The sequence below is a fragment of the Balaenoptera acutorostrata genome, chromosome 1 (genome assembly GCF_949987535.1).
Source record: "Balaenoptera acutorostrata chromosome 1, mBalAcu1.1, whole genome shotgun sequence".
Lineage (NCBI taxonomy): Eukaryota > Metazoa > Chordata > Mammalia > Artiodactyla > Balaenopteridae > Balaenoptera > Balaenoptera acutorostrata.
The window spans coordinates 104,745,646-104,769,465 of record NC_080064.1 but is presented as its reverse complement, the minus strand read 5'-3'; the positions used below and the strand labels follow the sequence as shown (position 1 = coordinate 104,769,465).

General features: G+C 50.8%; 1 protein-coding gene and 1 long non-coding RNA gene across 3 annotated transcripts in view; both read right to left on the bottom strand.

The window, feature by feature from the left end:
* Window positions 1-3,719: 3,719 nt before the first annotated feature.
* LOC103018716 (uncharacterized) lies at window positions 3,720-18,170 on the bottom strand. 2 transcript variants are annotated; one of them, XR_009005041.1, is made up of 5 exons: window positions 17,616-18,170; window positions 6,016-6,156; window positions 5,166-5,348; window positions 4,151-4,293; window positions 3,720-4,027 (listed from the first exon to the last, which is right to left on the bottom strand). It is a non-coding gene; the product is annotated as an uncharacterized LOC103018716 (long non-coding RNA). The 2 variants fall into 2 exon arrangements; XR_009005042.1 differs by having other exon boundaries at window positions 5,166-5,337.
* A 714-nt stretch (window positions 18,171-18,884) lies between these two features.
* MAN1A2 (mannosidase alpha class 1A member 2) overlaps window positions 18,885-23,820 on the bottom strand; it is a 219,503-nt gene continuing 214,567 nt past the window's right edge. Inside the window, exon 15 of the transcript XR_009008394.1 lies at window positions 18,885-19,017. The gene's annotated coding sequence lies outside the window, so the exon portion shown is untranslated. The remainder of the gene's footprint in view (window positions 19,018-23,820) is intronic.

The window sequence follows — 23,820 nt, the reverse complement described above, 5'->3', positions numbered from 1 at the left end:
TTGTGTGTGTGTGTGTTTGGGGACGGGGGTGGGGTACAGTGAGAATGATTAAGATCAAATTTCAAGTATATAATACAGTATTATTAACTATAGTCACCATGCTATACATTAGATCCCCAGAACTTATTCTGAACCTTTTTACCCTCTGACCTACGAACATTCTTATGTATGTCTTTTGGTGGAAATACATCCATTTATGTTGGGTTCATACCCAAGGATTGGAATCGCTCGCTCATAGAGTACACACATATTAAGCTTTAAGTATACTGCGAAACATTTTTCCGAAGTGGCATAACAATTTATATTCCAGTGACGTGAGATTTCTGGTTGCTTCACATGTTTGCCAGGGTTGATATTGTCAGTCTTTTCAATTTAAAAATGGGGTTGTATATTTCATTGTGATTTATATTTACATTTCTCTGATAATGATGTTGAGCAACTTTTCATATGCTTTTTGGTCATTTTGATACCGTTTTAGTGAAATACCTGTTCAAGTCTTTTGCCTATTTCTCGGGGGTTTTCTGTCTTAATGATCTGTGAGAATTCTTTACACATCATGGATGAGTCCTTTGTCCAATATACGTATTACAAATACCTTCTCCCAGTCTGTGGCTTTCTTTTCATTCTCTTGATGTTATCTTTTGATAAACGGAAATTCTTAATTTTAATGACATCTAATTTATTAATCTTATCTTTTATGACTACCGCTTTTAATGTCCTGTTTAAGAAATCTTTGCCCAGCCTAAGGCCATAGAGGTCCTCTCCTTCATTTCCTTCTAGGAACTTGGTTGCCTTAACTTTCACATTTAGGTCTATGATTCATCTCAAATTAATTTTTTGTGCAGTCTGGGGTCAAGATTTATTTTTTCCCATACAGATATCCAGTTAGCTCAGCACCACTGGCAAGTAGTTTTGTTGAATGAATGAATGGATATTTATTAAATGAAAAATTCGGTTAAGGAAACAAAGTGACCAGTTACTTAAAATCCAGATTGTCCAGAAAGATCCAGGGTACATGATCACAATAAGACGAATACAAATTATTACACTACATTGGCCCTAGGACCATTTCTACTTTTTCAGTATGTCATGGATACCATTAGCACAAGCAGCCTCAGGGTAGAACACGGGTCAGAAATTCTTACCTAGAATTTGATCTAGCCTGATTTAGTTCTACCTTTGCTTAGGTCAAATTTTGTTCAGCGTCCTGACCCTTAGGCAATTTTGTGGTAGGGAGGAGGGGAGAGCCAAGAGCCAGAAGAGAAATTCCTTGTTTGTATGTGTGTATATATTTTTCTTTGAGCCCCTTTTAATTCCTGGGGCATTACTTGACTTTTATAGAATTTTATTTCCATTTTTTTGTTTGTTTGTTTTGTTTTTTTAAATACACAATTCTTTCTGCCCCATGTGGCATCCTGGAACTGGAAGGAGGCTGGAGAAGTCATCAGGTACTGCCCGTTGCACACGGACCAGATATTGAAACTCTTTCCGAGATTACTGGAGCCTCCTTGCCAATTCAAAATGATTTAAAGACCTTTGCTTTGATTCACTGACCTGTACCTAGGAAAGCTGAGAAAAGGAATGAAGAGGGAGGAAATAGTCTTTAAAATGCAGCTTTGGGGCTTCCCTGGTGGCGCAGTGGTTGAGAATCTGCCTGCCAATGCAGGGGACACGGGTTCGGGCCCTGGTCTGGGAGGATCCCACATGCCGCGGAGCAACTAAGCCCGTGAGCCACAACTACTGAGCCTGCGCGTCTGGAGCCTGTGCTCCGCAACAAGAGAGGCCGCGATAGTGAGAGGCCCGCGCACCGCGATGAAGAGTGGCCCCCCGCTTGCCGCAACTAGAGAAAGCCCTCGCAGAGAAACGAAGACCCAACACAGCCATAAATAAATAAATAAATAAATAAATTTATTTTTTAAAAAAATGCAGGCATGACTCAACTGTCACCATGGCACTGAAGAAGTTTTGTGTCTCAATAGGATTTAATTTAAATACTTAGGAAATTCTATCATTAATCCTCTTTTTTTTTTAAATTAATTAATTTATTTATTTATTTATGGCTGTGTTGGGTCTTCGTTTCTGTGCGAGGGCTTTCTCTAGTTGTGGCAAGCGGGGGCCACTCTTCATCGCGGTGCGCGGGCCTCTCACTATCGCGGCCTCTCTCGTTGCGGAGCACAGGCTCCAGACGCGCAGGCTCAGTAGTTGTGGTTCACGGGCCTAGTCGCTCCGCGGCATGTGGGATCTTCCCAGACCAGGGCTCGAACCCGTGTCCCCTGCCTTGGCAGGCAGATTCTCAACCACTGCGCCACCAGGGAAGCCCTAATCCTCTTTTTTTAAGGCAAAAACTACCTTTTGTATAGTGCCCAGTTATCCTCATTTATCAGTTTTCTTAAGTCTTAAGTATTTGTATTACTTTATCCCAAGGTGAATCACCTTGGTAAGCATTTATTAAAATGTCCTTATCTAAATATCTTGTCTTAAAATGATTTTTAAGTTTTTATTGATGTTTACTGACGTATAGAGAAGTACACAGATCATCAGAGCACAGCTCAATAAATTTTCACAAACTGCACAAACTTGTCACTAGCACACAGATCAAGAAACTAAGGAGCACCACAGCACTGGCAGACCTGTTTTAAAACAGTGGCATTTTCTACATCCTCACAAGTCTCTGGGGGGGGGGCCAAGGCATGACTCAGCTTTCCACTTCCCACCTAGAACTCTCGCCAGTAAATCCCTGTCTCTTTTCAGGCTTCTTTAGAGCAATATTTTTCTTGGGTGTTGCAGAATGAGAGCTAGGTTTGGAGTAAGAAGGTGTGAGTTTTATGGGAGGAGGGAGAGGGCTGCATCTTTGGGCACAGCTATGACAGCAGGCTCAAGCACGACATGGCAGTGGAAGCACTGGGGCACGGAGGCAGCATGAAGCAAGATGGGGGACCAGAAAGGGGAAGGGGGTGATGGTGGCACTGCCAGAGAAATGAGAATGCCAAAGATGAGCAGGGCTGACCTCACCCCTCTGAGGAAGTATCTCTAGACACCCTTCCTGCCCACCACCCTAACAGTGTCACTTGAGAAAGGATGTAGGGTTTAGTCAGTTGACTGGTATCCCTGTCAATGGCTTAACCCCTCTGAGTCTCAGCTCCCTAATCGACAAATGGGAATGGTAACTAGCCTCCCTGCTTCGTGGAGGTGTGTGCTGATCAAATGAGGTAGTGAATGCATGTGAGAACAGTTGCCCTGTTCACAGGAGTTATCTCTTTGCCAACCTTGGGCCCTTTTCTCTCTTTCTGTTAGAAGAGCTTGGCAAGCAAGTCGGATGAGAGCAGAGGAGGGTAAATTCTCAACACCTTGCTATGGCTGCCTTCACTTCTGGGGCTCTGGATCTCTTATCTGAGGATTAAAGTTTTCAAATCTCCCTTCAGGGAAAAGGAATTCCATGAAAGTGTAAATTGTTAACTGATCATTTCATATCTCATCACCAATCACTGGGTCCGTTCTGAGCCTGCCTTACATTTAGGTCCCGGATGTCTGTCTCGCCATCCGCCATAACGCCTGAAACTCCCAGCACAGGAGTCTGTGCCTGTTGGCGAAGAGACTCCCGCCATTTCCACACAGATTACCAGAGGAAGAGGATGCCTCCCTGCTAGGAATGTCTACCTCACCTCCCAGGGGACCTCAAACGTTGTTTTCCAGGCCACATATTAGTCTAGATTTTCAGTTGCAAGCAATCAAAAACTGACTCTGGATGATTTAAGAAAGATGGAATTTATTTTTAAAATATTGGGGAGCCCACAGAATCAGCAGGATGGCTAGAGAACTTGACCAGTTGGCTGTGCTACCAGGAACAAGGCTTAAAAATCGTACTGTAGAACTGGTCCAGGGAAGATGCCATGACATCACCACAGATGTAGGCAATGCACGTTGCTGCTGCCACCTCTGGAAACGATGTAATTGCCATTCCCACCACTGCTGCCATCCATTGATAGGTAGAATTTTTGTGTCCCATCACTAGCTTCCGATCCAAAATCTGGGTGGGAACATCTGATCAGCAGAGCCCAGATCATGTGCCCAAGCCCTGGTTGCAAAGAAGGCTCAAAAATCAGGTTATGTGATTTAACTCAGAGTTTTGACTCTGCAAAGTGGGCTCTACCTCTTAAGGTAGGGAATTCTCCAAACAGAGGAAGGAGGTTCAGTTGCTGGATGGCCAGAACATGTGCCTCTTCCTTCCAGTCTTTACATCCGTCTCTTGTGAGCATTGATTGAATGAATAAGCATTCTTTGATCCATCTAGCCCTGGAACACAGATCCAGACAAGTTTCTGAAGCTTACAAGTTGGAGAAACAGGAAACGGACTCTTGAGAAGCTTTGAGGATGGAGACCAGCCAGCTAGCCTCACCTTGCCTGTACACTCTGCTGTTTGGCCAGGTGATACTTTTCCTCTTTAAAATTCTTCAAACAGACACTGAGTGAATGATGTTTGGTAAAAGGAAGGAAGGAAGGGGACTTCCCTGGTGGCGCAGTGGTTAAGAATACACCTGCCAATGCAGGGGACACGGGTTCAATCCCTGGTCCCGGAAGATCTCACATGCCTGTGGAGCAACTAAGCCCGTGTGCCACGACTACTGAGCCTGTGCTCTAGAGACTGCATGCCACAACTACTGAAGTCCATGCACCCTAGAGCCCGTGTGCCACAACTACTGAGCCCATGCGCCGCAACTGCTGAAGCCCATGCACTAGGGCCCATGCCCCACAACTACTGAGCCTGTGCTTAAGAGCCCGTGAGCCGCAACTACTGAAGCCCATGTGCTCTATGGCCCGTGCTCCACCACAAGAGAAGACACCGCAATGAGAAGCCTGCACACTGCAATGAAGAGTAGCCCCCACTCGCCACAACTAGAGAAAGCCCGCACACAGCAACAAAGACCCAATGCAACCAAAAAAATTTTTTAAAAAAGAAAAAAAAGGAAGGAAAGTAGGAGGGAGGGAGGGAAAGAAGGAAGGAAGAAAGGGAGGGAGGGAGGAAGGAAAGCGCCTTGAACACATCACCCACCCTTCCCCAAGTCTCAGGTTTCATTCCTAGCTCTGTGTTACTTTAACCACTGCTCTGGGCCGCAGTTTCTCCATCTGTTAACAAAGGAAAAAAAAAAGGACCCAGCCTGGCTTACCTCCAGCACCTCCAGCTCCAACAGTGTCATGAAGGAGGTAAAGGGTATGTGGCGCGGCTGCCCAGCACATCAGGGGGTTGGCTGCGTATACTGACAGTGTCCCAGAGCTGGCGCTTGTGTAACAGGCGGATTTACTGAGAGGGGACGACTGTTTGCTCAGCAGCCGAGAAGTCTATAATTAGACTGTCACAACATCAGCAAAAGTACAGGATCAATGTAATCAGAGAAGAAATGGAAAAGAACATGGCATCAGTCAAAGTCTCCAGTGGGTCCCCGTGGTTTCCGGAGCACTAATCGCCCAGGCGATTCAACGTCCCGCTTGTGGGTTTCCTCCTGGTGATGACCAGGTTGGTTTGGGCCTGACTGCCCTTCACCACTACCCAGCTCTCCTCCTTCTCTTCCCCTTCTCCCTTCCCCTGCTCACTGAGTCTTAGGAATGAGAGACCAAAGGAGGCAGGACCTGTGCCCCAAACTCAGTGGCCAAGGCACCTCTGTTCCTCATGATATGTATGTGTGTGGGAGTGGAGGAGAGCCAACTATAAAATCCAGATCCCCGGGCCCCATCTTGGCCCTACTGGGTAGGTGCCTTAGAATCTGCATTTAGCACATCCTCAGATGGTTCTATGTATGCTGAAGCTTGAAGACCACAAGGCTGAGCCATCCTCCTGCCCCATCGCAGCCCTGCCCTCTTGCTTCTACTCTTCATCTGGCCTGGTTATAACACCGTCAGGATGGCAGCAAGATTTGAGGCAGCCAAGGTTAAAGGGCCCTTCCAAAGCCAAGAAATGATAATGGGCCTCTTACTTTCTTTTTAATCACATTAAAAATTCCAAGCTGCAGGTCGGTTTACCTCATTAATCCTCACGACATCTGATCTAGGGGGTAATGGCCAGTGTCTTTAGTTTCTTTCCATCAAAGTGGATCAGGGCCCAGGTCTGCCCCTGAAGGATCTGGATCCGAGGGCTTCTAGGCTCCCCCAAGCCCCATCCTCCTAGATAGAAACAACTGGATTTCATAAATCTGTGAATTTTCATTCATTTCAGAGACAATTTTTTAACATAAATAATACATGTTGCATTGTATAAAAATCAGAAAGTGCAGGGATGCAAAAGGAAGAAAGAAGTCATTACTGAGCCCTGATCCCACAGCAACAATTCTGTAAATACTTTGGTGCTTATCCTTCCACACTAGTGTGTGTGTGAATACACACACACACACATACACACGTATTCTGTCCCTGCTTCAGTCAGGGTCCCAGAGGAAAGAGATGGCACACTCGATCATGGCTACTGAGAAGAGCTTGATGAAGGGACCATTTATCTAGTCATGGGCAAGGTCCAGGGAAATCCTAACAAGGGCTGGGCAGCCCTGGAGGAGTAGCAGCAAGCAGCGGGCCATTTCCACGCTACGCTACGCCTGAAGGGGTGAGGAGAGGGAGGGCCGCCTCGCTGCAGCTAGGAGAGGGCCACCCGACAGGAGCTGTAGCCTCGGGCCCAACGACAGTCGGCTCCCAGCGGGGAAGGAGCCCGAGGAAAACCGCCTGACTGCGCGTTCCTCCTGCCCTCTGCCCTCCTGCCTGGGCCTCCCTGTGTCCCGGCTCAACCGGAAGGCAGGTGGGTGCAGTCACCGGAGAAGGCATCCTCCCCGAGACACAGAGCCAGGAGTTAGATGGGTGGCGGGAGGGTCTGGGTGGGCAGATGGAGACTGCCCAACACACTTTCCTAAGTGCCTTTATGCACGCGATGATTGCTTTTGAATTTCTAGAATTGCAGATCTAGGACGTGTAGTGTTCTGAGTTCATTCTCTCCTGGACCACAGCGCAAGAGTGAATTGTTGCTTTGTGGTGTCACCCTCAACCCGGTGAGCTAGGAGCCCTGTCTGCTAGCTCTGACCCCTCTATGTGGTCCTTTGAGGCAGAGACAGCTGTTGAGTTCTTCGGCCCGTGTGGCCTCCTCCACGTCGTAACACTCAGTGCTGGGGATCAAGGTGGAATCCGAGCAGACTGGCCCCCAGGAGGCTAGAGCCGCATGGGGCGCTTAGAGGCCCAACACCAGTATCTTAAACCAGGCAGAGGGGCAAGCCCCACAGGGAAGGCACAGCGGTCTACACCAACAATAGTGAGTTAGTAATAAAAGCTAATATTTTCAGCCAGTAGTAGCTAATATTTATTAATAATGTTTACTATCCTGGCCTGTTCTAAGTGCTTTATAGGTATTTATATCATTTAATCTCCCAACAGCCCCGTGAGGCAGGTCACATTATTAGCCCCATTTTCGAGCTGAAGAAACAGGCATGGAAAAATTAGCTCACACAGAAATTGAGGTATAGAAAGGTTCAATGGTGAAGCCAGAGTTTGAACCCAGGCAGTCTGATTCAAAAATCCACTTTCTCAAAATCTATGTTCTATTCCAGTGAGTCTGCCATCAAAATTATGTTGATGATAATACTAAGTCATCGTTTGCCTTTTGAATTCTCATCTTCTCGCGAGTACCCTGTGAAGCTTCCAGAGGCTGCATGACATGGGATGACATCACATTCAGGCTATTGGAATGTTCTGTGTTTTAAAACTTTCTCAGTTTGAGTTTCTAATACAGTCAATACTGATAGACATAACTCACATAGACAAAAGTTCCTCCGCGTCTTCAGGTGGGTCCTGCAGGGTCCTGTGAAGGACTCTTGAGGCCAAAAAGTTTGAGGACCACAGTACTACTCTTTTCCTGTGGGGTTCAGAGGAGGGGGTCCCACTGGATTATGAGATCAAATTTATTATCACTAGTTTCCTTGCCTAAATCATAGGACAGTATAAGGCAGATTCTACACTAGAAAATTATAGAGCCTGAAGGAACCCAGAGAGGTCAAAGGGCCATTTTCTTGGTTTGGGGAGGATGGCTCCAGCAGGGCGGTGGGCTTCCCTGCCCCTGGCTGCCTCATGGGCCTGCTGATGGCCAGGGGGGCCCTGCTGGTATTGTCCAGGACCCCTGGGCCAAGCCCAGGTCATGTCAGGGGAATGGAGAGTATCTGGTTGAAAGAGCACACCAGTAGTATTTGTCATCTCATTTGCAAGGAAGAGTGGAAGTTTAAAGCTTTGTGATTTTCAGTAGAAGAGTATAATTTTACTTATCTGTCAAGATTTATAAAACATGATTGCCAGGTGCCCTTGTTTTTTCAGTCTGTGAAATGGGGAGTAAATAATAATAATTGCTTTTTAATTGGTAATATTGGGAATTATAGCAAATGAAGTTTAGCCAATCATGGGGAAAGGCTAGAATCTAACACTAGGGATGGCATAAAGTAATAGATGTTCCTTGCTTAAAAGTGACGAGTTAATGGGAAAATCTATGTAGTGGACATTCTAGGCTGGTGCCCAGCATCCAGTTCTCCTTCCCCAGTTGGGGAGCTGCCATATTGCTTGGGTAGAACTGATGTGGACACCCCAGTGTCCTAATGATGGGCCTAAGCCCATCAGTGTAATTCCACCCCGTGCCCTTGACCAGTCAGGGGTGAGAAGTTATCTCAAGCTCGTGTTCAGTGGCTGGAGGAAGGGAAGCCACAGATGTGTGTCTCTTTCTGGACAGGATGATGTGTAGATGTGAGTCCTGGGATGATTGTTGTCACTTTGCTGCCGTGAGAGAAGCTGATGTGTGATGAGGTCTACACTCCAGCAAGAGCAGATCCAAAGACTCAAGGACAGACAAGCCAGAAGACCACACTGCCACCGAGCTCTTCTTTTCCAGAAGCCCATGACTCCCTGTGTTTTAGCCAATTTAACTATTTTTCTGAGACTTAGCAACCAGAGCATCTGATATAATTAAATAACTTTTTTCCAACTCAAATACTGTCAGATACAAAATGTAGGACTGTCATGTTGATCAAAGAGTGTCAAATCTGACAATTTAAGGATAATCAATCCTGATTTTCTATCACCTTCACTTCCAAACCTTCCACATAGGCATTTCCTATACTAGTCTTTCTTTCCAAATAAAACACTCCTTCCCTCTTTGACTGCATAGTGACCAAGCATCAGATACTTTAGTCTCAACAACCGAAGCTTCTCAAGTGTAAAGGAACATGCGGGCCTCAAAGGACAGCACCACACGTATCATGAGGATCATTTAAGCTGACTTCTCTGCAGCAGGATGAATGTGGCAGGCTGAGGGGCAGGACTCATCTGGTGGTTGGAAGGATGGGCTCCAGGATCAGACTTGCTGGGTTCAAGCTCTGCCTGTCTCTCTGGGAGACCTATTTGACCTTGCTAAGCCTCAGCTTCCTTATCTCAAGATAACAAGATGGTGATAATAAGAGGACCTCTAGCCTCTGGATGTTGCAAGGATTAAATGAGCTAATGGATGTACCGTGGGTTTGTGTGGCAAACAGGAATTTTTCCAAAAATGTCAGAGACAGTCCAAGAGACTTCCCGTCCCTGGGACTCAGGTTCCTCTCCTGACAAAGGAGGAGGGATGTCCAGGGTCCCCTCCATCCAGACGTGCTGCCCTTGGCAGAGACAGGAGCCGGGTTCTCTGCTTGAGCAGCAAGGGGCCTGGAGCAGAGCTCTCTCCTGCAGGGAAGCCCGCCTGCCCTCAGAAATGACGCAGGGGCCATCTGTCAGGTGGCCTCAAGGGCCTTCAGGAAAGACACCTATGTTTGTTTGGTTTGGGCTTTGGTTTTAAGTGTAGAGACTGCAGCAGAGAAACAGGGCCGTCCATGCTGGTCGGCACGTGAAGAGCGGGGCTGAGTGTGCAGACAGCATGGGTCCAAGGGTCTAAGATACTGTGTTGTTCATTCTGCTGGGCCTCACGTTGTTCGTCCGTAAATAGGGACGCCCTCCCCGTCTCTCAGAGAGACTGTGAGGATTACAGAAAATAATCCACGCGATGTGGGAAAGTGCCTGTCGCACCTTAGTGCCTTGGTGTTAATACTGTTCCTTTCCTCTTTCTGGAGCCCAAGTCCACCAGCCGCCACTGCAACAGGGAATAGAGCTGGAAAGTGCATCCCCTGAGGGTGCAACCAAATAAGCTCTCTAAGCTTCAGATGGAGAGTTGCTGGGGTCCTGAGGAGACAGGCATCACGCAGAGACCCCTGACAGGGGAGAGCTGACCTCACGGCACCCAAGACCCACACCTGGATGTGCTAGTGTGGGAACTAACACATCAGGGTGGCTCTAGCGACCCACGTTCCTCATTGCCCTTCGGAAGTATATTCATGATTTCTGTTAACTCATGGGACTTGGCCACTCTCTTTTCTATAGTCTTCACCCCCCACAAATTCCCAACTCCTCTGTTATTTAAAATTCAAACTCCCAGAGGGAGAATCTGAGGGGCAGGTTGGCATCAGTTGTCACCATGTGGGCGCCTTCCCTCTGGTGGCCTCCCTGTGTCAGGTGCTCTCAGCTGAGGTCGCAGGGATGGGATCACAGGCACAGGTGCTCAAGGGACAGCAGAGGGGGGCCAAGAGCCTGAGGTCGTGCAGCTGGATGGGGCCACCAGCTTCAGGGACAGCAGTGTGACACAGCTGTCACCAGTGTGGGCTCCTTGCCCAGGGCTGCTTCCTCCCCCCCACTTTCTCATTGTCTTGTTTTGGGGCAGCTCCACCGCGGGCCAAAGATCCTTTCCCGTCAAGCCAGTGCCACCCCCAGAGCTCGAGGGATCATGCTATGAGGGCCTGGCAGCTGTCTTAACCTATCTCCCAAAGGGCTCGTTTCTGTATGGAAGAGCCTGAAATAATCACAGGCCTGGTGCTTGCAGACGGCACCGAGGTTTTGTAACCACGTTGGCCCCCATCTGTACACAGTGGCTGAAGCCCCGGGTGAGATGCTGCCGCGGCCTGGCCTGTGGGTGCAGGTTCCCTGCCCCAGTGTTTAGAACTCTGTTTCCGAGCTGTCTTGTTCGTCATCACGTACACGGGACGAGGTGACCCCTCTCCCTCGTTCTTGCCGGTGGGCTCTGGGGCAGCCTGGATAACTGAATGTCGCAGCAGTGAGGGATGACCCAGTATACCTGCATGGCAGAAGACGCTCTGGTCACTGCACTGCACCAGCACGGAGGACCTACCCTGGGGACAAGGCTGCCCTCTGTGAGGAGGGGGAGGGTCACCTCAGACCTGCTGTCAGTCACCCGGGGAAGAGGTGTGTCTCTCAGATTGGAATCAGCTGAGCTTCCGGGAGGAAGCCCATCCCTGGCATCTTGACCTGAAATGCCTAGAGAGGGCATCCCATCTGTGGGCATTAACTTTGCTCCTTTATTTAGGACACTGTTCTTCAAACTTTGAGACCATTGGAACCCCCCGGGGTACTTGTTAAAAAGGCACATTCCCACGTCCCAACCCCAGAGGCTCCTATTCTCTAGCTCTGAGGTGGGACTCAGGGGTCTTTGATCTTGACAAGCACCCCTAGTAGTTCTGATCCAGATGACCATGGACCACATCTAAAGAAACCTGGTCTAAGAGGAAGGTTTGGGTGTCAGGTGAGCTCGGATTCATAGTCTGGCTCTGCCACTTGCACGCTCTGTGGCCTTTGGCGCGCTCTAATCTCTCTGTGCCTCAGTTTCCTCTTCTGAGAAATGGGAACAATCATATCAACCTCACTGGGGCATTAGGAAGAATAAATGAAGTGAGATGCTGCTCTCAAATGCTTGGGAAGGGCGGACATGGGTGATTGATAGAGTCTGACTGAAATCTCACTTGTAGAGCTGTACTTATCAAGGGACATGTTGCAGGAATGAATGGTAATTCTAACGTCCTGAAGAAATGCCATCCTCGGCTGCTCCGTTCAGAATCATGATTGGTAAACAAGGCAATCCTAACACACCCTCGCCCCAGGCGCACTCACACCTTCCGCCCTTCTCGCTCAACTGGCCAAGCCCTTTGCCTGGAAGTTCTCCATTGCCTGGTCCATGGTCTAGCCCACGACCCCCAAACAGACCACCTGTCAGCAGGAAGCCTGTCTCCTGTGCTGACATCCCAACTGTGCAGGCACCCTGAGTACTCTTAGGTCTCAGACTTCTGGTTTTTTAAGTAGTACTCCAAGAACTGGTATCCAGCTTTTGGAGAAATACCCTGTGTGGTCAAATATCTGGGCTCACTGAGAGACGGTAGGAATCAGTTGTTTGGCTGATTTTATATACATTAATATTTGAGAATATTTACTTTATACAGAGCGTCTGGCCACTCCCAAACTCAGCTAAAAATAATTGACTGTTAAAGCATTAGAAAGTTACATTAAAATCTTCCAAAGCTCTGTTGTCCTTATTATGAATAGTGATTATCATGGTATCTGAGAATCCCCGAAAGGGCATTTCTAATCATTAGAATTCAGGGTAAGCCAGCTTCTACCTCATTAAGCCTAAAGCCCTGGCAGACATCCAAGAATTGTGGCTATGCCACACAACCCAGCTGGGGACCTGGGTGGGGAGGGTTCCCAGACCTGGGTTCCAGTCTTTGCCCTCACCTTGTTGTGTAACCTTGGGCAAGTGTCTCTGAGCTTGTCCCATCCACACAGCTAGGGGGTTATCCCTCAGTCCCATACCTTCTAACGTAGAGCCTGTGTGTCTGGGTGAGCTGACCTTCATGTTTCCGTAGAATGACGCTTGGTCTTGGTTCCAGTTTAACAGGCCAGAGGGCAATTAGAATCCATCCTTGTTGCCAGTGATCCAATACAAAATACATTTCTATTTGTTTTGCACTAAACCAATTCCCCAGGGCAGCCATCCAAGCAGAGCGGAGTTGGTGGTAATGGAGAAAGCCCAAGATGAGGACGTAGTTTCCAGCACCAAGGCCATTAGCCAGGTCTTCCTGACGCCAGGATGGTGAGAGGAAGAGTGGACAGCCCCTCCGGGCACCCACGCTTTAGGCCTGACCTGTGCCTTCGGCCACTGTGCTGACAGAGTCCCTGCTTCTCTGGCATTGCGTAGAGGAGACACGGCTCTGAGGGGATGGCTGAGCAGCCATGGGTTTGTGCCACCCACCATGCCCCTGCCCTGTGTGCATGTCCAGGAGACCAGGGCCAGCTTCTTAATGGCCATCGTTTCCAAGATGGCACTTGGCAATGTCAGTCAGAGGGTGAGGGCTTGACCTGGCTTGTCCCTTCATCTGGCCAGCTTTGCATGGGTCACACTGATGAAAGGAGAGGCTCTGCAGGGTCGGGGAGAGAGGGGATTACAGAGCTTTGGAGCGAAGCTGGCCTGACTCTTCTGTTGGATTTGCCTCTTCTCCACACTCACCCTTGTGCCTGTTTGTTCCTGGCTGGGTCTGGCTCTAAGCTGTGGAGAAGCAGCAGCTGAAAAGGAGGAGAGGCTGCCGGAGTTGATGGTAACGATATTCCTAACAGTAGCTCACATTTGTTTAATGCACCAGAAGCTGTACCAAGGGCTGTTTCCTAGAGGGAGGATCTTTTGTCCCACATGGAAAACCTGATGTGAGAGATTAAATGACGTGTCAAGGCCACAGGGCTGGTAACCCGGGAGAAAGGATTCGAATCCAGGCCATCCAACTCCGGAACTGGCCACTATTGAAGAGCAATGCCTTTCTAGAATTTTCAAGGGCAGGGTGTCCTCCAGACACCTCCTGAGCGGCTCTGGGCACATCCCCTTTCCACCTCCTTTCTTGGAGCTCAATGCTGTGGCCTGGAGGGAAGCAGACATCCCCCCTGAGAAGTTTCCACCATTCACCCAGGGTGAGCAGTTTTGCTCCTTTGCTCCTGAGGGACGCAAGTGCGGCGGCCTCCGTTAGAAGCTGCGGGCAGGGGGCATGGCCTCTGCCCTCCTAGTCCCAGCTTTATAAACGCTCCTCAGGCCACTGTCTGGGGGGCACCGCCTCTCACCCATCTCACACCATCTGAACCTTAAGCAGCCAGAGGGCCTCTCTGGGGACCCCTAGCCTGGGGCGCTGTGCTCCAGCTTCGAGGTGGAAAGACCTGGGCTTATGTGCCATCCAGCCAGCTCCATAACCCTCTGAACCTTTGTTTCCTCTGAAAATATGGATAGCGATGACTGCCTCATACCTACTGCAGCTTTACCGTGAGGGTGAAATGAGGTCATCGATGTGACAGGTTTTTCATGAATTTTCATAACCAGCTCACCTTGACTGAACTTTCCAACTAAGGACTTGACAAGTAGCGTCTTCATTTTGTTTAGATGCACAAAAGGAAGTTCAGAGGAGTTCAGGAACGGCCCGGGACCCGCCGCTTAGGAGCAGCGGGCCCAGGCTTGCTCTTGGCTCCACCTGAGTCAGGGCCGTCCCCTCCCTCCCCAAGCCCCGGTGTCATACAGATGCAACGTAGTGGTGATTCGGGACCCACTGCGAGGTGAGCCCGGTGTTCCAGAAGCCAGGGCGGAGCGGAGACGCTCTGCAGGAGTGTGGGAGCCGTTGCACTCAAAAGCGAGCCTTAGAAACATCTCCTGCCGACAGAACCTGCCGCTTCGGTCACTGGGCGCGGCTGTGTCACTGCTCTGCCTGCGGACAGGGACACCAGGTGGCAAACATCTTCAGCCAGCCCCAATTCCGTGCTCTGGCCAATGGCTTCACCTGCTGCCTCCATCGCATGCTTTCCCGGAGGCGTAGCCAAGGAGCAGGGAGACACTGAATCAGAAGGCATCACCCCCCGCCCCCGCCACTGCCACCTCTGACACCTCTGCTGTCCAGCTCCTCACAGCTAAGTCTAGTTCACCACCAGCAGGCTTCCGCATCCCAGTCTTTCAGCCATGCTGGCCCGAGGGGCAGGCTTCAGCAACCTCCCTGAGACCCCAGACACAGGTGTTCGCACTCCCTTGGGAACCCCGTTCTGCAGCTGAGCTCTTGTGCCTAAATCTTTAAGCGTGAGTCCTTCCAGGTCCCAGTTTGTGTAAATAACATATTATTCTTTTACAATAATGTTAGCTACAAAGGAGTTGTTACTATTTTCCAGAGGACTAAGTATTCCTATAGGGCATTGTGCTGTGCCCTCCGCCTGCATTATCTTAGGGAATCATCCCAACTAGGACGCTGTTATTCCCATGGAACAGATCAGGAAACTGAGGTGCAGAGATCGGAAGCGATTAGCCATGCTCAGCAAGCTAGTAAGTGACAGAGGGGGGAATGAGCCGGGCTGTTGGGCACCCAGGCCACACTGGCACGGCCACCGTCCTTGCTCCCGGTCTGATCATCTGCCCCTCTCCAGACGCTGCCACTCCTCTGCCCTCCTAGAGGTCAGGGTGTGGGACCCGTGCAGAGACCCTGGGACCCTGAGCCCCCATCTTCCCGGACTTGACTCCTTCTCCATTCCACCAGGCCTCCGCACCGTCCATCCTCACGGGCCCTGCCCAGCCCTTAGCCAGGCCCGGCGTATTTCCAAAGCCTCCCAACCTGTCTCCCAGCTTCCAGGTTTCTCATGCTTCAATCCGTCCTCTGGTGGCTGCCAAAGGCCTCCTCCTGAATCATTCATGCTCCTTCCTCAGCAAGACGCTCCAGCCGCAGCTGCAGGTGACAGAGTCAGGCCCAGACTTGGAGCCTGGCATCCAAGGCCTCAGAGTCTGACCTGAACCCCCTTCGGCTTCTCTCCCGCCCCGCCGCCTTCAGTCCAGCCATGCCTGCATGCCCCCCACTGCTCCTCACGGGTACCTATGATTTCTCCCTCCAGTCACATCGATGGTGTGGCTGGATTGCTCACTTAGCCACTCAAAAATGTCCATCGAATGCCTACACATACTGGGCATCATTCAGGCACCGTGGGGACCAAAATGGCCAGCTCCTGTCGCATGGAGCTTGTAGATTCGCAGAGGACACAAAGTTTGGTGTCTCGGAGGAGCTGAGAAGCCAGGGTTGTGGTGCAAGGTGGGCTGGGGGCCTCTCCGGAAGTTTGACAGCAGTCACACCGAGGTGGCTGCAGCCAGTAGAGGGCAGCAGAGCTGAGAGACCCCACGAGGGAGGGCAGTCAGCAGATGCCACAAAGCACTAGACGGCATGAGCAGTCAGAAGCACATGAGACGGGGAGGAGAGGAAAGAGACATGGCGGGTAGGAGCCAGGGAGGCAGCAGCCGAGACGAGCCGAGTTGCAAGGATGATGAAGACACAGGAGCAGAGAAGAGATGATGCAGCATCGGAGGGACCACAGGCCACTGTGCTGAAGCCCTGCTGAGGCAGCCCGAGCTTCATTCCTGCTCACCGCTCTGCCGGCGATGCAGGAGGCTGCCCAAGCATGCGCCTGGTCCTTGCATCCCAAGAGCACCAAACGCAGGACAAAGCTGCCATGAGCTGCCATGAGCTGCCATGAGCTGGGGGGCCACCAGCCTACAGAGGCGGCTTCTTTAAGGCCTCCTGTGATGATTACCCGGAGCGACCACACTAGACCAAGATTTGCTCGGAAAGTCTTCAGTGCAGGGAGAGCGTGCAAGCACTGGGTGGCAAATTGCAGGATTGGAGACCACAGAAGCCACAGGAAGATTCCCATCAGGGCCGGGAGCAGACACAAGGGGAGAGGGGCTATGAATGGCTCCCTGGATGGGAGGGGAGATAGAACGCTCAGCTAGATGGTATGGAGGAAAATAAAGAAATGATGGAACAAATGCCTGGAACCCCTGAGTGGAAAGGCTGGCAGGGAGAAAGGGAACTATGTGACCAGATGTTTGCTTTGCCTCCTGGATGGAAAGCACTCCAAATGGAAAACTTGCCCGGACCAGTGAGGTCAGAATGTATGAGCAGCCCCTCTTCCAAAAAGCAAGATGGTGGTGTCTGCCAGCCCCTCTGTGCCTCTCGGGAGGACCGCTGCGACCGGAGGGCAGGCAGCATGGCGGAGACCTCAGCCCCCTCCCTCTCTGGTCCCCTCTGAGAAGGACCACTTCTGGACCGGACAGAGTGTGGCAGCACACCATTTGCTCCCCACGTTTACAGACCTGGCTCTGGAAGGAAGACCCACGGGAAGGGAACTACATCCAACCGGAGGCTGGGAAATGTTTCCCTTGGTCTGTGGCAGCAGCTGGTGTTGGCCTGCTTCCTTCTCATCCACAACAGGATGGCATGAGTGAAGGCAAACAAAACAGGAGCCAATGCAAAGGGTTCTTGGGCTTTCTGATGAGAACGATCCAGGAACCAAGGGCAGGAGCAAGGGAGGAGCCCCCGGGGTAGGGTGGGGGGCGAGAAGACCCTGTGGGAAAGCTAGCTGGCTCCAGGGACCTGCTGAGTAGTACAAGGTCTTATGGAAATAAAGGGCAGACGATGTGGAGGGTTTCTTTGTGTTTCACGTGTGTGTGTGCCCGTGCACACCTGCGTGTGCATGTGTTTTGTCTACTTCAACCCCCTCCTTGACTTCAGCCTCCAAGACCTGACACCTCTCCTCTCTCGAGGCAGTGGGACACCTCCTTAGAGCCCCTCCCCCTTCCCCCTCCCCCTCCTCTTCCTCCTCCTTTTTTTTCCAGTTTTATTGAGATATAATTGACGTACAGCTCTGTATGAGTTTAAGGTGCACAACATAATGATTTGACTTACATAGATCATGAAACGATTACCACAGTAGGTTTGGTGATCATCCCTCTTGACTCATACAGATACAACATGAAAGAAATAGAAAAAAAAAATGTGTTTTCTTTGTGATGAGAACTCAGGATTTACTCTGTTGACAGCTTTCATTTAAAACATACAGCAGTGTTGGGCTTCCCTGGTGGCGCAGTGGTTGAGAATCTGCCTGCCAATGCAGGGGACACGGGTTCGAGCCCTGGTCTGGGAAGATCCCACATGCCACGGAGCAACTAGGCCCGTGAGCCACAACTACTGAGCCTGCGCGTCTGAAGCCTGTGCTCCGCAACAAGAGAGGCTGCAATAGTGAGAGGCCCGCGCACCGCGATGAAGAGTGGCCCCGCTTGCTGCAACTAGAGAAAGCCCTTGCACAGAAACGAAGACCCAACACAGCCAAAAATAAAATAAAATAAATAAATAAAAAATGATAATAAAAATAAAGAAATTCCTTTAAAAAAAAACATACAGCAGTGTTAATTATCCTTATCATGTTGTGCATTACATCCCTAGTACTTATTTATCTTATAACTGGAAGTTTGTACCTTTGGCCACCTTCATATTATTCCCTTCCCCCAAGCCCCCCACCTGTCTCTGGTAGCCACAAACCTGATCTCATTTTCTATGAGTTTGTTTGTTTGTTTTTGAAGTGTCATTGACCTACAACACTATGTTAGTTCCTGGTGTACAACATAGTGATTTGATATTTATATACATTTCAAAATGATCACCATGGTAAGTCTAGTTACAATATGTCACCATACAAAGATATTACATAATAATTGAGTATATTCCCCGCACTGTACATTTCAGCCCTGTGACTCATTTATTTTGTAACTGCAAGTCTGTACCTCTTAATCTCCACCACCTATTTCTCTCCTCCTCCCCACCCTCCCTCCCCTCTGGCAAGCACCTGTTTGTTCTCTGTGTCTATGACTCTTGTTTCTGTTTGGTTATGTTTGTTCATTTGTTTTGTTTAGATTCCACATGTGAGTGAAATCATACAGTATTTGTCTTTCTCTGTCTCATTTCACTTGGAATAATACCCTCTAGGTCCATCTGGGTTGTTGCTGATGGCAAGATTTCATTCCTTTTTATGGCTGAGTAATATTCCAACCCCTCTTCCTCTCAATACTGTGTCAGTTTGGCTGCAGTAATAAGCAACCCCAGGGTCTCGGGGGCTCACAACCACGCACATCTCCTTCGCACTCACATCACCTGTGGGAGGCTGTCGGCTATGGCTCCGCTGGCTCCACCCCACAACTCCTCATCCCAGGGCCCAGGCTGTAGGAGCTTCCCCAGCTGGTCAGTGCATTCTTCTGACACACTTCTGAAGCAAGTGCGACGATGGAAACTCTCTTTAAACTTCTGCTGAGACCTGGAATACATCACCATATTTATTCACATTCCGTGGGCTGAATTGTATTACATGGTCAAGTCCAAAGTCAGTGGGGTGAGAATGAACATTTCTCCCAAAGGGAAGGAGGGTGCGAATGAGTGCAAACTACCATGTTATTTCATATTGTATGTCAATATTGTCTACCTCCCTTCAAGCAGGTCTGTCCACAGCTCAGCAGTCTCCTCTGAGACTCTTTTGTTCTCCTAACAACCTTAAGAAATAATCGCAATGGTAAAAGTAAGTAACTTAAAAAAAAAAGTAATTAACTTTTACTGCCTCTTTCTTTGTGCCAGGTGTTGTTCTAAGTGCTTTATAGGCGTTCTTTGAGTTAACACTCACACCAGCCCCATGATGTAGCGACCACTGTTATCCCCATTGTACATGTAAGAAAACTGAGGCTGAGAGGTTGACTGGCCCAAAGTCACACAGCTGCTAAGGGTCAGGTCTGGGATTCACTCTGAGGGCGCCAAAGGCTGTACTTTCAACCCCAGCACTACACGGCTTCTTCCTATGAGGCCAGGGTTGGGTAGTGGCCCCATATGACAGATGTGCAAACTGAGGCTCAGAAAGTTGACTTGACCTGACCAAAGATACACCCTGTAAACAGAACTAAAATAGAAATGCCTTGGTGTCTTCTCCTCCTCGGCAATCCCTCCCCTACACCAAGCTGGGGACATTGTCGTCCAGCACTTTGGGGACACCGACCGCTACCCTGGCCTGGAGCCGTGTAGAGGGAGGGTCCAGGGATGGTGCCTGTCTGTCGGCCTTTTCCTACCGGTCAGCCCAGGGTGGTGAAGTAGCCCAGTCCTGGCTCGACCACTGACGACCTCAGGCAGGTTTCTCGACCTCTCTGAGCTTTACCTTTCTGGTCTACAACATGAGAGCCACAGAGCTTAGAGCATAATGCCAACCAGAGTCACTGGCCTCACTTTCACTCTTCAGCTCCTCCACTCTAAATCCTGCTGGATTTCTTTGGTTAAGACACTCTTGGGCTTCCCTGGTGGCGCAGTGGTTGAGAATCTGCCTGCTAATGCAGGGGACACGGGTTCGAGCCCTGGTCTGGGAAGATCCCACATGCCACGGAGCAGCTGGGCCCGTGAGCCACAGCTACTGAGCCTGCGCGTCTGGAGCCTGTGCCCCGCGACGGGAGGGGCCGCGATAGTGAGAGGCCCGCGCACCGCGATGAAGAGCGGTCCCCGCACCGCGGTGAAGAGTGGCCCCCACTTGCCGTAACCAGAGAAAGCCCTCGCACGAACCGAAGACCCAACACAGCCCAAAATAAATAAATAAATAAATAAAGTAGCTATAAAATTAAAAAAAAAAAAAAAAAAAGACACTCTTGCCCTCCACCCCACCTTCACTTTCTACCCCACCCGTCCATCCCTCCTTCTTGGGTTCGTGTCACCTCCACTGTGCACTCAGACAGGTTTGAGAGGAGGGAGGCGTGAGATGAGGTCGGGGCCACAGTCCCACCTGAGTTTCAACAAAGAACCAAATGGGCTGGCTCTCTGTGCTCCCCACCTGGATACACGTATACACGTGTGCACACACATGCCCACATGTATATATCACACGCCCACATCACATGCGCATGTATACAACATGCAAAACACATACATACCTGTACACAAACACACACATACCCATGTACCTGCATGCACACATGTACACACATATACACACAGACACCTGTACACATATACAGAGACACACATACGTATCCACACAAACACACACATACATATACCCACCTACACAATATACCTGTGTATACGTGTACACACATACCCACAAACACACACATGCACATGTCCACAAATAAACACACGTATACACAAATATGCACACATACATACACTCCACGCAGGCACAGCCACTGGACCAGGTGTGGCTTGTGGAGCATATAATACTGTCTGTCCAGCCGATTCCCCCCCTGGAGGGTAAGTGCTCTTCTGGGGGCAGGGCCTTGGTCACAGCCAGAGAACACGACAGAACATGAGGGCCCGTGGTGGTCAAGCCCCTCTCTCAGCTGCATCTTGCAAGTGAGGGAACCGAGGCCCAGAGAATAAGGGAAGCACACAGTGCTTCAATATGCCAGGCACAGTTCCAAGCTACTTCATCTGTACCAACCCACTGAACACTCACAATCACCGGCTGAGGGACCCATTATCTCGTTTTTCCAAACAGGAGAACTCAGGCCCAGAGGGTCACGCGTTAGTGGTCACCCAGTGGGCAGTGGAGTCAGGCTCAGGCGCCAGCCCCGGTGCCCCTGCTCCTCGCCGCCAACCTGGGCTGCCCCTCTGCGACCATCGCTGATCGTGACACTGGGCAGAGGGACCGTGATCGCTGCCGAGTCGGGTTAGACCCAGCCTCCGACCCCTGCTGCCTCAGTCAGCCTGGCTGAGAGGCTGTCGTCTGACCACGTGGTAATTTACAGGGACATGAGGGCGCGCCAGACAGGCGGGCCGAGGGAGGGAGGTGCCTGGGTGGGCGGCGCCATGTGTGCTGCGCTGGTCTCTGCCCCTCCCGTTCTCGGGGCATGAATGGCCCCCGGCCCTGAGCAGGGAGCCCAGCGTCTGAGCAGGCCGGACGCCTGGTTTCCTTGGCAACTCAGCTCCCGTTCTCCTGGCCGTGCTCTCTGGGGCTGGATTTAAGTTTAATTCCAGCTGGAATGACTGGAAATACCAAGTATTCACTAGGATTAGTGCCTGGCTGGAAGCGCCAACTGCCTCTGCCACAACCAGGTACCATGGGCCTCAGAGGAGCGTTAATCCCAAGGAAATCTCCGTGACTCAGCCTCGAGTGGCTTCTCAGCCCCAGGAGGGCCAACCCAATGTACAGACGCCCAGGCTGGGCCCCTGCTGAGCGGGGGGAGGGGAGAGGCGGCACAGGAGGGCTTGCTGAGCTCAGAGCGGCCCTGCTCTCCCGCCCCCTGCAGCGACCCATCCAGCCCCTCCCCCAAAGCACACGCCTCGGGGAGAGTGGGGAGCAGAGTGGGGCGGGGCAGGCACACAGCGTGGGCACGGCTCTGTGCCCGGGGGACAAGGAGGCACCGTCCGGTGGTCCGGGGCACAGCTGCCAGTCTCCCCAGCACTTAGTGTCTCGGCCCTGGCCACGTCTAACCGCCCTGAGCTGTGGTTTCTCGTCTCTAAGTGGGGATATAACATCACCTCCCACGCGGAGCAGAGCGAATGTGAAGATTACATGAGGCAGGGTTTTCAAAACACACAGCACAGTGCCTGGCACATGGAAAGCCCCAGATAAATACTAGGGATCGATGTGAAACATTAGCTTCTCCCACCTGCCAAGCCTTCAACATTCTGTGAAGGAAAACAGTCAAAAATGTGAAGCACCTCCCTTCCCAAGGTAGTGGAGCTGGTTTTCCTTCCTACCTATTGGCTCCAGCCTGACAAAGGTGTCTACATCAGAGGCAGGTCTTCTAGCCACGGGCTCAGCTCCACCTGGCAGCTCCTGGCTCCCGTGTAGCCCTCTGAGCCCCCATGCTGCCGCCCACAGCAGGCATCCCTAACTGCCTCTGCCTCTGCCCTACCCCATGGGCTTGGCTCCATCTTCTCTGCCCTGGTTCCTATGCCTGGTTCTGAGCAGCCCTCCTACTGGGATCCCAGGTGCCCTCCGAGGTAGAGCCCTGCTGTGAGCCCCACGTGGTGATCAGTGAGCAGGTGGGGAGATTGCCCTTCAAAGCTGGGGTCCTGTCACCCACAGACAGATCCCCACTAGCTCCCTGGGCATCAGCTGCCTGCAGGAGTCCCTGCCCTGCTTCTCGCCTCTCCACGAGCTGCTGGAGCAGCTCTAGACCCTGCTGTGTGGCTGGGAGGGTCCCACAGTGCCTTGCACCCAGTCCCAGACTATCATAGAAGGGGCAAACCCAGAGGGAGACGGGGGAGTTAGAGGAAAGACAAGAGAAGGCCACGGGGAAAGGATGGCAGGGGCAGAATGCCAGCGAATGCCAATCAGACATAATTTGAGGCTGAAAGCAGTCAGTGAAGGATTGCCCCCACTGCTCTCCAAGATGAACGTCTTCCTCCCCACAGTCACGCTTGGTCACCCCAGCAACCCAGCAAGGACTTTATCAATGATCCTAGCTCTGTACCCATCATGGACCTTCAGTCCTCCAGGCCCTGCAGAAACTTTTCTTTCTGCTGGAATACCTGCCAGCCTTCCCGAGTATGCACCACGCGTGAACTCCTATTTATCCTTCAAAACCCAGCTCAGACGTCACCTCCTCTAGGAGGCTTTCCCTGAACACTCCCTCCCATATTCAATCACAGCCTCTTGAGATGCCCCACAGTGTGCTCTACATCTATGTACCTCTCTTTGTTGTGGTTTATTGGCTCATATGTCATCTTCCCTTGCTGTGCTCGGGGCAATGAGTGTGTCTTATCTATCTCCACATCCCCAGCTCCTGTCACAGAGCTAAGCACGGAGTGAAGCCTCAGCTAAAATTTGCTGACATGGAAAGCAACAACAACAAAACAACATCTTTTGACTAATCCTTCATACCTCCCTGGCAAAGCAAATCTAAAGTTCTAGCTCAAGCCCTCTGAGGGGCTGAATGTCTAAGATAGACATCAAGACAAAGTCCCAAACATCACACAGCCTCATGGAAGTATCAGGACATGCCCGGCCTCTGGAAGGGTGAGTCAGAAGGAAGCTTCCAGAGGGGCTCAGAAGTCACCCAGTGGTGTCCTGCAGTGAGAAAGCCATCCTGGCCGGTGGCCATCTGAAGCACCAGCAGCATGAAGAATGAAAAGGCAGAGTGTG